General features: G+C 38.8%; 1 protein-coding gene across 1 annotated transcript in view; it reads right to left on the bottom strand.

The window, feature by feature from the left end:
• Positions 1-14,932, bottom strand: part of LOC150085465 (uncharacterized) — a 515,305-nt gene that overhangs the window by 318,226 nt on the left and 182,147 nt on the right. The window lies entirely within an intron of this gene.

Genomic DNA, 14,932 nt, shown 5'->3' with positions numbered 1-14,932 from the left:
ATCCTTTTATCCATAGCAGCAACTTTCCCCTAATGCCATACTGCTCCAATTTGTACAGTAGTCTTCCATGTACAACAGTATCAAAAGCTTTTCTGCAATCCAAGTACTGTGTCTGAACTATAACTGCAGTCTTGTCTAGGAGATCCTGCACTGCTCCTTTAACCTCTGACTCCATTACTTTCTCTGGAAGAGAAGTTAAACTAACAGGTCTGCAATTACTCACACCAACTTTTGATCCCCCTTTGTGAACTGGGGATACATTTGCACTTCTCCAGTCTGTGGGGACCTCCTCTTACTCCGAGGATGCTCTCATCATTATGACTAAGGGTTTGCTTACTTAATTTGCTGCTTCCTTTAATATAACTGGATAGATCCCATCAACCCCAGGTGTCTCTCTTATGTTTAACTTCCATAATTTTTCTCTCAGTTATTACAAAGTCATTTAGCTCCTGATCAGAGTTTGATAAACTTCTGGCTTCCAGTTCTCTATAGAATTTAGATGAAATTCTGTAGAGAACTGCAGTGAATGTAGATGAAAAATACTCATTCAGTTTGTTAGCTCCTGAGCAGGGTCATCAACAGCTGAATCATCAATATCAAGGGGACCAATTTGATTCATCCCCTTCCTTCTAGAATTTACATAAGTAAAGAAGTCTTTTCTGTTTTTCTTTGCATCCAAAGATTTCTCGTAATCTGCCTTTGCTTGCCTAACCTCCTTTGTGACTTGTTCACTGATCAGCTTATAGCTACCATAGGCTTCTGTGTCGCATGATAATTTATATGCTACCCAACCATTTTTCTTCTCTGCCACAAGTCTCGTTAGTTAATCTGACATCCATTTAGGCTTAAACCTTGAACAGTATTTCTTAGTTGGTATGAAAAGCCTAGTAGCTTCCAAAATAATTAATTCCTTGAATGCTTCCCATTTAGAATTTGCTGTTGATAACATCATCAGTTGGTCCCACTGAAAAATATTGAAAAACTGTCTGAAACTACTATAGTTACCTTTACAAAAGCAAAAACCCTTCCCTTTATCACACTCATGGTAGTTGCATCTTTAAGTAAATCTCCCATCAATCACTGTGATCACTGCCACCTAGTAGTTCTTTTAATCTGCAGATTCTTAATGCATGAATAAACTGCTGTTAATCAGATCAAGATTATCAGTAGTGATTATTCATTATTCCCTCTGGGTTTTTTTTGTTTTTTTTTTCCTGTAGTTGTTGGCGCATAGGTTTCTGTGGCCATAATGCACCTCCCAAGGTTTTTGCAGTACTTTGATCCAAGCCCGAGGCGGGAATCGAACCCGCGACCTTTGGGTTGCCAGGCAGGCACTTTACGCACCCGGCTAGCCCGGTCGGCTCCCTCCCTCTGGTTGCCTCTCAAAAATGCTGCTGTAGAAAATAATCATCTTATAAATCCACAAAATTCTTGCTAGTGAGCAAGTGACCAATCTAAAAGTTCCAATCAATATCTGCAAAGTTCCTATTTACTGTCCAACTCTTATGTCTCTGTACAGTTATTTATTGTACTCGTCAGAGTCATTAGGCCTACAACACACTAATACTCTAATTTTTGATTTCCAAGAGCTTATCTCACACCAAAGTGGCTCAACATTGCACTGGCCACCCATATTAACTTATCCTGTCTGTACACATTGTACTCCTCAAATTCTTCATTCCTTATATCCATGTGGCACCACATCTTTGATATCCCAACAACATCTGCCTTTGATGTTTTACACTTCAAATTCAAATTTATTTACTTTACTCCTAGCATTGGTGTACATGCAAGTATACATGCACCTGTTCTTACTCTTAGTCACCATAACACAGCTCATGTATTTACTTGTTCCATGATGACTCTTAGCAGTTCTTGGAATCCCCAGCACCTTTCTTTCTGCACTGCTGCTCATTCCAATAACAGTGTAAAAATCACTTTCACCTCTGCTTGCAGCCATTGTTAATCTATTAGTCTGTGTATCCCCACCCCCCCCAAGCTAGAAAGTTTTCGGACCCAATTAATACTGCCTCAATAACATCAGCAAATATTCCTGTACCCTTTCTATTTAAGCATATTCCATCCCTGTAGAAGCAGTCTCTCCTGTTAACAAGCACAGATAATGCTGAGAAAAATTCTACTCCTGAGCCTTGCACAATCTTTCTAGGGCTGAAATGATTGACAATGACCTTATCGTGTAATCCCTCACATCACGTCTGGGCAGTATTGCAGACACTCAATTTTAACCCTAACTCGTGACTTTTTTTCAACATTGATCTGTATTTGTTAAGTAAGTCCGCAGATCTCCTACTCATTATACCATTAGTGCCAACGTGCACAACAATATCACATTTTGTGATCTTAAAAGATCTCTCTCTCTCTCTCTCTCTCTCTCTCTCTCTCTCTCTACAACATCATCAACTTTTCCCCCGGCAGACATACCCTGGTGCTATTTCACCTAACCTCTTTGCACAATATATTTCCCCGAAAATAGAGTCAAGTCACTGACCACAACTAATTCCTGTACTAGTGCATTCTTCCAGTGGGATTGCCGCTGTGTTGTCTGATGTTCAAGTGCAAGCTCTATCGTTGATGTAGGCAGCTGAGAGTGTGAGGATGTTGGCACCTAACATCCTCACACTCCTTATATTGATATTACCACACCTTTGGCAATATCATGTCTCGCTCCTGATAGCTCCACAAACATCAAATAAGCAGCACATTTCAAAAGGCTGTGGTTCAGAGAACAACCCCCACAGTTCTCCCACTACCTTAAGCCTTTTGCTTTGCTGCTCTCATATGAGGCATGATTTTGATTCAATTTCAAGTTCAACTGCATTTCATTATTGACAAAGCCATAAATACAATTAAAAATATTATACTAAACTTATATCCCAATGCAGTAATAACACTATATATATATATATATATATATATATATATACAGTCAAACATGGTTATAACGAGCATCAAGGGGAAAAACAAAAATTTCCTCGTTATAACCATTCCTCACTATATCAGTGATGAGTTAAATCTAACTCCTATTTTTTCTTTATTCTCAATAACTTGATAAAAAGATAGACTCAAAAAACAAAAGAAACGTTAAAGAGAAATATATATTAGTATATACCTACATATTATTTCTATTAATAATTTTTTTTTTTTTTTTTTTTTTATGAAAACCCCAAACACGAGAGTTATTAGAACATATAGTACTTAGGTTCTTGGTACCATGATAAGGTTGGAGGTTGAGAAGACAAAAGCAGATATTTGTTGACATTAGACTTGAACTTCTGTAGACTGTAATTTTGAGGAAATACGTATGAAGGAAGGCTGTTCCAGAGTTAAATGAATAAACGAGATAGATGAAAAGTTGGTTCTGTGAGTTTGAAGTTGGACAATAAATAGATGCTGGCGGGAGGCGGCACGTGTTCGGACTGTTTTGAAAAAGAGAGTGGAAATTATAGAAGCCAATTCAGAAGAACAGTGCCCATTGAAGTATCTGTAGAAGCATGCAGCAGAAACAGTGCATCTATGAGACAGCGAGTGGAGAGACTCTGCTAGAGATGAGTCATTAATTACCCTACCTGCCCTCTTCTGAATGGAATCCAGAAGCCTGAGAGACGTTTTGGGAGAACCGCTCCAGACGCTGTTGTTGTTATTTGGTTTTTAGGAGCATTAGCAACTAAGGCCTTATTGCTTCGGGGAATATGTGGTGGTCATTCCCTGACCTTTCCGCATCCTCCGTATTTGGTGGTCATGGGCTCGAACCCCGGTCTAATCAAGAAGCATGTGCTACACACTGCTGCTCCTGCCCACCTGGCTACAGAGGCGCTGCTACAGATGTGGGAACAGTATTCCATTGTAGGGCGGATTTGTGATTTGTACAGAGTAAACAGCTGTTTGAAAGCAAAATAACGCCGAGAGCAAAAGAGAAAACCAAGTTTTTTAGATGCAGAGGAAGCAATATTTGTAATGTGCTTGGGCCAAGAGAGATTACAAGTCAGGGTAATCCCCAAAAGAGATATAACATCTTGCCTAGAAATTGGAGTGTCACCAAAGATAAGCATAGGAGCAGAAGAACCCTTTTTTGCGAGATATACAACAAGACTGAGTTTTAGAAGGACTGAAATCAACTATGTTGGCTTTTCCCCACTGGACAATTACCTGGAGATCAGCATTTAAGGAATTGGTAGTGGATATTTGAGAAGTTGAAGCTGATTGGGTAAGGTGAGGTTTCTCAAACTGGAAAGTGGAATGCACTGTGCTATCATCGGCAAAACTATGGATAGGATTTCCAGTCAATGGAATACAAGAGGAAAAGAACTGAACCTTGGGGGACACCAGCATTAGTGGAGAAGTTAGAAGACAGAGAGCCATCTAACATCACCCTCAGTGAGCAATCAGAGAGAAAACTGGATAACCAATTACAAAAAACGGTTGGCAAACCATAAGATGGCAACGTGTTCAGAAGACCTTTATGCCAAACATGATCGAAAGCCTTTGAGATGTCAAGAGCAACTGCTTGTGTTTCACCGAACTTATCCATTGAATTTGTCCATAAATGGGTAAGATAAGCCAAAATATTACCAGTAGATTGACGCTCATGGCATCCATACTGATGATCGTTGATCAAACAGAAGGTTTCTAGGTAGTTTAAGAGTTGGCTGTTAATTCATTTCTCCATTACTTTAGAAAGAGTAGAAGTAATTGCAATGGGACGATAATTGGATGGGAGAGATTTATCACCCTTTTTAAGAACTGGCTAGATATGAGCAAATTTCCAAATATATATCAAATAGCCATGAGATAAAGGCTCCACTGGAGAAGAGACAATCACCAAGTTGTAATCTGAGGTGCCTAAAAAACCAGTCACTTCGTCCGTGTACTTAGAAGGGTTGTTTGTGAGAAAAAGATCAAACCTGTTGGCTGCATTGTTAGGATTGTCCGGTATTCTTGTAGGTAAATGAACAATCTGTGCATGGTTATTAGTAATTGCAAAAGCCTCACCATCTCGACCAGCTGGGTCGGTGTGACTAGAAAACGGAAGCCAGCTAGAGTTGTGAACATTAAAATCACCACAGAAAATGACCTCAGTGAGGTAATTTTCCATGGTGATTTTAATGTTCCACTGTTAGGAAAGTTGGACTGGAGAAAGACTAGTTGCAAAGAGAGAGGAACTCCAAGTGATTAGTTGAGTTGGGAGAATGGTAGAGACAACAGTTGAATTTGACAGAATGAGGTAGAGAGATTTTACCAGAGAAAATAGAAAAGAGTAGATTCCAAATTACCAAGTCTCTGACAGGGAATATCGGAACGGACATATGCACAAGTACCACCTTTGAGGCGAAAGGAATCATACAGCAAATAATTTGGGCAATTGAGATGAGCGGTTGAATCAACCAATAATTCAGTTTCTGTCAGAAAAAGTACATGGGGTTTGGCAGACTGCAAGTGGAAATGGACATCTTGAATTTAGAATTGAGACCACGTATATTTGTGAAATGAACTAGGAAGTATTTGGGAGACTTAGATCTATTCGCAGATAAGCTTACTCTATTAAGTTTGACAATTCATGGTGTATTCAATAGCAAGAAAAAGTGGGGGGGGGAAGACATGCTGTATGAAGTAATGAAATTTTGGATATGGCGTCCACGTGGTAAGAATATACCCAGATCCTTGACATAACGTGGTATCGACAATGCCCCTGCCTCCCCCGCTTTCACACTACTCAGACTCCCTCCAGTCACTATCTGGGAGAGTAGAGGTAACAAGATTAAACACTAGCTAGCCGGAAGCCTCGTAAAGAGTTACAAACAGGTTCAATCCAGTGTACTAACTAGCAGCCGGCCTGCGAACACCGTTTTAGAGCTATACCATTGAAATGTAAGGAAGATTGGATTGTGCCATGATGTCCGTCATAATCTCAAAAGTCATCAGTCATACTGCATGATGGAAGAGATGGGGAAGGGTTGACATTTAGCTCTGGAGACTAAACATGGGTTCCACCACTTCAAGCCTCCAATAAGCAAAGTGGTGGTATCACACTGGCTGATGAGGTCACCCACAGTGTGCTTGTGCATGGGGGTTATACCCAGGATTACTAACAGTCCCACCATCGTGAAGATGCAAGTAGAGGATTTGGCTGTCACAGATCATCCGTACTTTGCCAAAATTGGGTCCACTTGACACTTGAATGTCACCCGAATATCAGTTCCATCAGCGTGTTAAACTGCCAGGTAGCAAGTACAGCTTGTCAAGCAAATCAGAGAGAATGTCTGTGACAACCTCAAGGACCTGTGCTTGTATTTGGTTTTTAAATTGATCCAGCCAACCATTATTACATATAAAATCGTAGCGTCCAAACTGTTTAGCAAATTTTTCCACTTGAATCTTCAAGATTGGACCATCTATTGAAAATCCAGCACTTCTTTGTGTAGTGAACCATTGAAGCAATGCTTCATTGAAGTTTGTAACCTTGCACTTTTTAATTTTTTTTTTAGGTTGTTCTTTTTCAGTGCCGATATGTAAACAGGTTTATTCTTTCACAATGTCAATACTGTTGAAGAGAACAAAGAAAGCTTTTTACACACTTCAACATTTTTTGCACCACATTCTCATGAATAATTTTGACTTTTTTGCGAATCGAGAAACACTTTCTTTTGTTAGTAGACATGTTTCCGAAGGAAGGGTTTGTTTCTAACTGATTTTACCTTCTAACTGAATAACAATAAAGTGATCTGCATACCCTCGATGCCCTCGAAGGAAATAAATTGAGGGGCCCATCAAGCTCTCAGCTGCCCACATCAACGCCAGAACTTGCACTTGGTCATCAGGCAACACAGGGGCAGCCCCCCTAGGGGGCTGCCCCTGTCATGCGCTGGTCCCACAGGAACTAGTAGTTGTTGGTGACTCTATTGTCAGGGAAACGGGGAACATGCTTTGTAAAAAGGATAGGTGGAATAGGACCAGGGTATGTCTGCCAGGGGCAAAGATTGATGACGTTGTAGAGCGGATATCATCTTTTAAGGGCACAAAAGGTGATATAGTTGTACACGTTGGCACTAATGATATTAAGAGTAGGAGACCGGCGGAATTACTTAGCAAGTACAGGTCACTGTTGAAAAAAAGCCGTGAATTAGGGTTGAACTTGAAAGTGTCTGCAATTCTGCCCAGACACGATAGGAGGGAGTATATGATGAGAGCCTTGTCGATCAATTCGGCCCTGGAGGGATTGTGCAAGGCTCAAGGGGTAGAATTTTTTTTCAGCCTGGACTGTACTTGTTAACAGGAGAGATTGCTTCTACAGGGATGGGATACACTTAAATAGAAAGGGTGCAAGAATTTTTGCTGATGCTGTCGAGGCAGTGTTAGGTGGGTCGGAAAACTGCTAGTTGGGGGGAATACAAGGACTAATAGATTAACAGTAGCCACTGGCAGAGGTGGAAGTGATTCTTGCACTGCTTCTATTCAAATGAGCAGAAGTCTGAAAAACAAGATGCAGGATATTTCAGAGACTGCTGGTAGTCATTGCGTTACAAGTAAACACATGGGTTGTGTTAGGGTAGCTAAGAATAGAAACAGGTGCATGTATACCTGCGTGTACACCAATGCTAGGAGTTTGGTAAATAAATTTGATGAATTTGAGGTATTGCTCAAAACATCAAAGGCAGATATTGTTGGGATATCAGAGACGTGGTGTCACACAGATATAAGTAATGCGGAACTGGAATTTGGGGAATACAATGTATATAGAAAGGATAGACAGGACAGGAGGGGAGGAGGGGTTATGCTATTAATTAAGTTGACATCGATGGACAGGGCAGTGTCGAGTCAGTTTGGTGTGACATAAGCATAGGGAAATCAAAATTGAGAGTAGGAGTGTGCTATAGGCCTAATGACTCTGATGAGTATAATAATATATTGTACAGGGAAATAGAGTGGGCCAGTAAATCAGAGAGTCTTATAATGGGGGATTTTAATTTCCCAGATATTGACTGGAATTTGTGGGTTGGTCACTCGCACACTAGCAAGGCTTTTGTGGATTTATTGGATGATTGTTTTCTACATCAGCATGTTCGTGAGGCAACAAGAGGGAGCAATACTCTTGATCTGATTATAAGTAGTGATTCTTCATGCATTAAGAACCTGCAGATAAATGAACCACTAGGTGGCAGTGATCACAGTGTGTTGAAGTGGGATTTACTCAAGGAGGTAACTACCATCAGAGGTAAAGGGAAGGGTTTTTGTTTTCGTAAAGGCGACTATGATGGTCTGAGACAGTATTTAAATTCTATACAGTGGGACCAACTGATGATGTTACCAACAGCAAACTCAAAATGGGAAGCATTCAAGGAACTAATCTTGGTGGCTACCAGGCTTTACATACCAACTAAGAAATATTGTTCAAGGTTTAGGCCTAAATGGTTGTCAGATGGACTAATGAGACATGTGGCAGAGAAGAAAAATGCATGGGATACATACAAATTAATGGGTGACATGGAAGCCTATGATAGATATAAGTTGGTCTGTAACCAAGTCACAAAGGAGATTAGGCAGGCAAAGGCAGACTACGAAAAATCCTTGGCAAAGGATGCAAAGAAAAACAGAAAGGAGTTCTTTACATACTTGAACTCGAGAAGGAAAGGGATGAATCAGATTGGTCCACTGGATATTGATGGTTCAACAGTTGAGGATCCTGCTCAGGTGGCTAACAATCTAAACGAGTATTATGCATCTACATTCAAGCATGAGGAGTTATTCAGGAAGGAGAATGATGTAGGTAAAGTAAACATTGGCAGTGAGCTGGATGATTTTGTAATAACTGAGAGGAAAGTGGAGGAGAGATTGTTGAGGATAAACATAAAAAAGGCACCTGGGGTGGATGGGATCTATCCAGTTATATTAAAGGAGGCAGCAAAGGAAGTATGCAAACCCCTAGCCATAATTATGAGAGCTTCTTTGGACTCAGGGGAGGTACCCATAGACTGGAGATGTGCAAATGTAACCCCAATTCACAAAGGAGGATCAAAGGCTGACAAGTAATTATAGACCTGTTAGTTTAACTTCTGTTCCAGGTAAATTAATGGAGGCACTGGTTAAAGAAGCACTGCAGGATCATCTAGACAAGAATTCAGTTATAGCTCAGACGCAGCATGGTTTTGTTAAGGGCAGGTCTTGCCTGACCAATTTGATTGGATACTATGATGTAGTCACAAAAGAACTGGATGCAGGGAATAACTTTGATATTATATATTTGGATCTTAGAAAGGCTTTTGATACTGTTGCACATGGAAGACTGCTGCACAAATTGGAGCAGTGTGGCATTGGAGGCAAATTGCTGCTATGGATAAGGGGATGGTTGAGTGGCAGAAGACAGAGAGTGCTAATCAATGGACACTGCTCAACGTGGACTAATGTTATTAGTGGAGTTCCTCAAGGTTCAGTGTTGGGTCCATTGTTGTTTTCGGTGTTTATGAATGATATTGATGATGGGATATCAAGTTTAATGTCTAAGTTTGCAGATGATACAAAGGTTGGCAGGGTCGTTAAGGACACTACCGACGCTATGCTGCGCAACAGGATCTGGAAAGGTTGAACAGATGGGCTGAGAGGTGGCAAATGAAATTTAACATTGACAAATGTAAAGTACTACAAATGGGAAACAGTAACCCCAGATCAACGTATCAACTCTGTGGTACTACACTGACAGTGGTAGAGAATGAAAGGGACCTGGGTGTGGTTGTGCAGGCAGATATGAAGTTTTCTGAGCAGTGCAGACGAGCTGCAAGAGTAGCTCATGGTGTATTGTCGATTATATATAGGAATTTTTCTAGCAGGGATAAGGAGGTGATTATTCCCTTGTATAAGGCAATGGTTAGGCCACATCTTGAGTACTGTATACAGGTCTCTAGGCCTCATTTCAAGAAGGATGTAGAGCTGCTGGAACGGGTACAGAGAAGGGCAACAAGATTAGTAAATGGAACAAAGGGTTGCTCTTACGAAGAAAGGCTTAAGTTTTGCAAATTACAGAGTCTGGAGACTAGGCACCGGCGAGGTGATCTGATAGAGGTGTATAAGGCTTTGAATGGTTTGAGCATGCTCAATGCCAATGGGATTCTTCATCTTTCTCAGAATAATCACCTCAGAGGGCATAAATTCAAATTGAGGAAGGACGGATGTCGGATAGATGTGCGGAAATTTGCCTTTGGCCAGCGGGTGGTTGGTTAGTGGAACCGACTTCCATCACTTGTTGTTGAAGTTGATAGCCTAAACAAATTTAAAGCTCAACTGGACAGGTATTTCGAACGAACGGAGGGGTGAAATGGGAGAGGGTTTTTTTTTTTTTTTTTTTTTTTTTGGCTGATGCTGAATAAGCTTGCTTTCTTGCATCATATGCCTCTACTAATGCTAATGCTAATGCTAATACAAAGTTCTTAGAAGTCCCAAAATACATACAAAGTTCTTAGAAGTCCCATTTCCAAAATTCTTATTAGTCCTTAAATAAATTTATGGCTCAGTGAATACAAGACAATATGTAAATAGGGTAATGCAACAAGCGGAACTCTATTTACATATTGTCTTGTATTCACTGTATAGTATCACAAATGTCCTGTATAGTATCACAAATACCTGGCACCAGAGTTCATGTAGGTTGGCAATCAATAGTTAAATTAATTATCTATTTTAACTACTTAGAATTTTCAAACGTAACGTTATAGTGTAATACATATAACTTAAACTGGATAGAAGATACGGAAATCATATAACGGAAACTTTGTAGGAGATACGAAATACATGTACCATAAGCTCAATAATGAATACAAGACAATATGGTGATTTAACAATAAAGTGATCTGCATACAAAGTTCTTAGAAGTCCCATTTCCAAAATTCTTATTAGTCCTTAAATAAATTTATGGCTCAGTGAATACAAGACAATATGTAAATAGGGTAATGCAACAAGCGGAACACCAATGCACTATTGTATAGCCCTATTTCAATGCACTATTGAAAGGACAAGATCATAAACCTGCCGATAATCCGATGCGGGTGGTCATAAAAGCAAAGTTGTCCTTTTCATTTTTGTCTATTCCAAGAATTGGGTTTTTTTGACTACCCAAGCAATTAAAAACGTTTGCATAGTTACGAAAATTTGTACGGTATAGCCATGTGGTACGCTTGTTATAACAGTGAGTGATTGTATGGAAATATGCATAAATTAAAATCACATTATGGCTTTTTGCTCGTTACAGCCATGATCTCATTATTTCCATGTTCATTATAACCAAGTTTGACTGTATTTCATTATTGAGCTTATGGTACATGTATTTCGTATCTCCTACAAAGTTTCCGTTATATGATTTCCGTATCTTCTATCTAGTTTAAGTTATATGTATTACACTATAACGTTACGTTTGAAAATTCTAAGTAGTTAAAATAGATAATTAATTTAACTATTGATTGCCAACCTACATGAACTCTGGTGCCAGGTATTTGTGATACTATACAGGGTGTCTCAAAAATATATGGCAAAACTTCAGGAATAAGTTCCTCACATGTAGACAATAAAAATATTTCATATCAACATAGTTCTGGAAATGCTTGGTTCCCGAGTTATTAACCGGAATGTCTTATCTCCCGCAGGTGATTGATTTCCTTCATCACAAGGTACTAACAGAATCTGGTGGTTTTCCATTACGACCATGTACTCAAATCAGGAGCAAGCGGATATGCACTTTATGTACAGTTTGGCGGACGGAAATGCGCTGGAGGCTCGTCATTTGTATCACGAAAGGTTCCCAGAATGAAGATGTCCAGACAGGAAAATGTTTGAAGATATCGGTCGCCGCCTTTGTGAACATGGGACTTTTACACCTTGTGCTGCCGACAGAGGACGACCAAGATATACGACTCCTGAAGTAGAGGGGTGGACCAACTGCTTGGCCTCCACGCTCACTGATTTAAACCCACTAGATTTCTTCTTGTGGGGCCATTTAAAGTCATTGGTGTATTCGACTCCGATAGCTGATGTGGAAACTCTCTGATGTGGAAAATCAAACTGTGGCAGGTTGTGAGACAATACGAAACATGCCAGGAATTTGGCATTGTCTTCATGAGTCCATGCGACATCGATGTGAGGCCTGTATTCAGGCAGAAGGTGAACATTTTGAACAATATAAGGTGATGTGAACAGTGAATAAGGTGATGTAGACAGATCTTCAAAACTCGGAAACCAAGCATTTCCGGAACTATGTTGATATAAAATATTTTTATTATTTACATATTATCTACATTCCGCATATCTATTCTACAGTTGTAGAATAGATGTGCGGAAATTTGCGGGTAGTTGAATGGTGGAACAGACTTCCATCCTTTGTTGTGGAAGTTGATAGCCTAAATAAAATTAAGGCTGAGCTGGACAGGCATTTGGAACTAATGGATGGGTGAAATAGGAGGGGGAGGTTTTTTTTTTGGCTGATTCTGCATAAGCTTGCATTCTTACATCGTATGCCTCTACTAATGCTAATGATACACTTCTGGCCTGAAAAATGCATTTCTGTGCCAGGAACAGAGCCTGATTCACTTCTGGTTAAAAATTATCCACAAGTTTGAAGGCTTTTGAAGGAAACTTCCAACCTGTAGATAATCCTCATAAAAACAGATTTCTACTATCCATGACAATTGAGTCTTGCCATACTGTGTGTTTTGTGTGACCAACAATGACACCAATTTCATTCAATTAATAAATCTGTTTCCATTCATCTCAATATTGTTTAACAGCCAAAGATATTTCCATCCCAAAAATGATGATGTCATCATTTTTGGGATGGAAATGATCTGATTAGAATGCAAATACATCTATGTTCACTATAAACAAATATAATATCATTCAAAATTCTTTAAATTGTCCTGATGTCAAAATTAAGCAGTTCTCCATCATCATTTGTTTCTGTCAACACTTTTGCAGCACTAGTAATTTCATTCCTTCAGCAGATAATCCGATAAAGCAAAATCATTGTACCTCTGAAACCAGTACTCAGCAGGTGGCTTTTGGCAAGATGAAATTAATAATCCATGTTAATGAAATTAACATGCAATATTAATTAAACATAACTTAACAATAACTCTAATCCTCTGTTCCAGTGGTTTTCAACTGGGGTGCCGCAAAAATTAACCCCAGGGGCTCACATCTGGTGAGTATGGGCTTAGCACACCCAGAGTCCTGAGATGGATATCATCATTCTTCTCTTTCTTGGTGATTTCCTTCTACTCTCTCTCTCTCTCTCTCTCTCTCTCTCTCTCTCTCTCTCTCTCTCCTCTCTCTCTCTCTCTCTCTCTCTCTCAGGGTAATTCAGAAGTTTTTTTTTTTTTTTTCTGGTGCAGCATAAGCCACAGGCTTCCTTGCACCATACAGCTGATAATAATAATAACATTCCAGGTGTGCCAAGTAATTTGGGTTTAAGTTACTTAAACTTACATATATTTTTTTAAAATTATATATTTATTTCATTATAAAAAGGTGTATGGTATTTTTTTAATTTTGTGGTGATCTATAATTGATGTTTATTTAGTACCTCTATATAAAGAATAAAATTATTAAAGATATATAATTTGTATATATCTTTAATGAATTGTAATTTTGTTTATAGTTATATTATTGTGATAACTATCATATAACATATTTTTTTAATATCTCACACACACACACACACACACACACACACACACACACACACACACACACACACACACACACACACACACACACACACTATTTGCTTATACAGCTAATAACTGTATTTATTGACTCTCCAGTATGTTCTGCTTTAAGTTAGACTTACACATTAATAATTACCTGGTTTCTTTAACATGATAACTTTACAGAACAGTCTGAATGAACCTCCATTCACTACAACCATCATATTACTATGCCCCAAAGCAACCATACATATTTAATAATTTTATTCATATTGAATGTAAAACTTTACTTTTAATATAAAGAAAAATGTTACTTAAATTGCTATTGTTTCTTCTAATTTTCCCCAGCAATGCAGAATTGATAAGAACTGCATTATCTAGCATAGCAACACAGACTAATTTCACCTTACCCACAGAGACTTTAGCAAAAGTGGATCTTAAAGTCCTGTTAAGCAACTTTAGATCCACTTTTGCTGTCACAAAATATAGTTAATGGTATAGGAAAATGATTATTATGACCTTAATATTTTTTGTTAAAATTTCTTGTGTTTACAAGAAAAATTGATCATGCAAGCTAGCAACATCCAAAATCATGGGGTGTGGGGAAAAAACAAAACTTAGTGATAAAGAACTAGGAGACCTATGTGAAGCCAAAAGCAATAACAGATTCTCTAGGATTCTGATGATTATCCAATACAAATATTAATCTTGATGCCAAATTGTGGTCTCAAGCTTAATGATATGAATCCACTAACTGCAGCAAATAATGACCTCGAGGATGATATTTATCTGTATCGGATTGGACTGGGAAGATACCAAGAAAATCTTAAAGGGCATTTGAGGCATCCAACTAAAGCCATCAAGTATACTTATTCACAGATACAAGCAAAAATAAAAATAGTTTTATTTATCTCTGGAGAGGTGGAGGGGCAGCCTTTTCCTTCCAGTCCTGTTACTAATCTATTGATACTGTCGAATAGCAGTCACAAAGTCTTGTGACTAATCTGCCAACACTGTAAAACAGAAGCAAAAAGTTTCTTGCTATTAATCAGACAGATTGGACTAAGAAGATTCCGAAAAAACTCTCTGGGAGAGGGTCTCACTAAGGTCATCACTACATTTATTCACAGATTCAAACAAACACATTTTTTTAATAAAGAATATTAGCATCATAGGGACATCACATAATTACATGTAGCAGTGAAAGTGTTAATATTGAATATGTCTTTCCT

This window comes from Mastigoproctus giganteus, chromosome 5 (assembly GCF_048544385.1).
Source record: "Mastigoproctus giganteus isolate SK-2022 chromosome 5, ASM4854438v1, whole genome shotgun sequence".
Taxonomy (NCBI): Eukaryota; Metazoa; Arthropoda; class Arachnida; order Uropygi; family Thelyphonidae; genus Mastigoproctus; species Mastigoproctus giganteus.
Note: the sequence above shows the minus strand (reverse complement) of the source record. Positions and strands in the feature narration are given on the sequence as shown.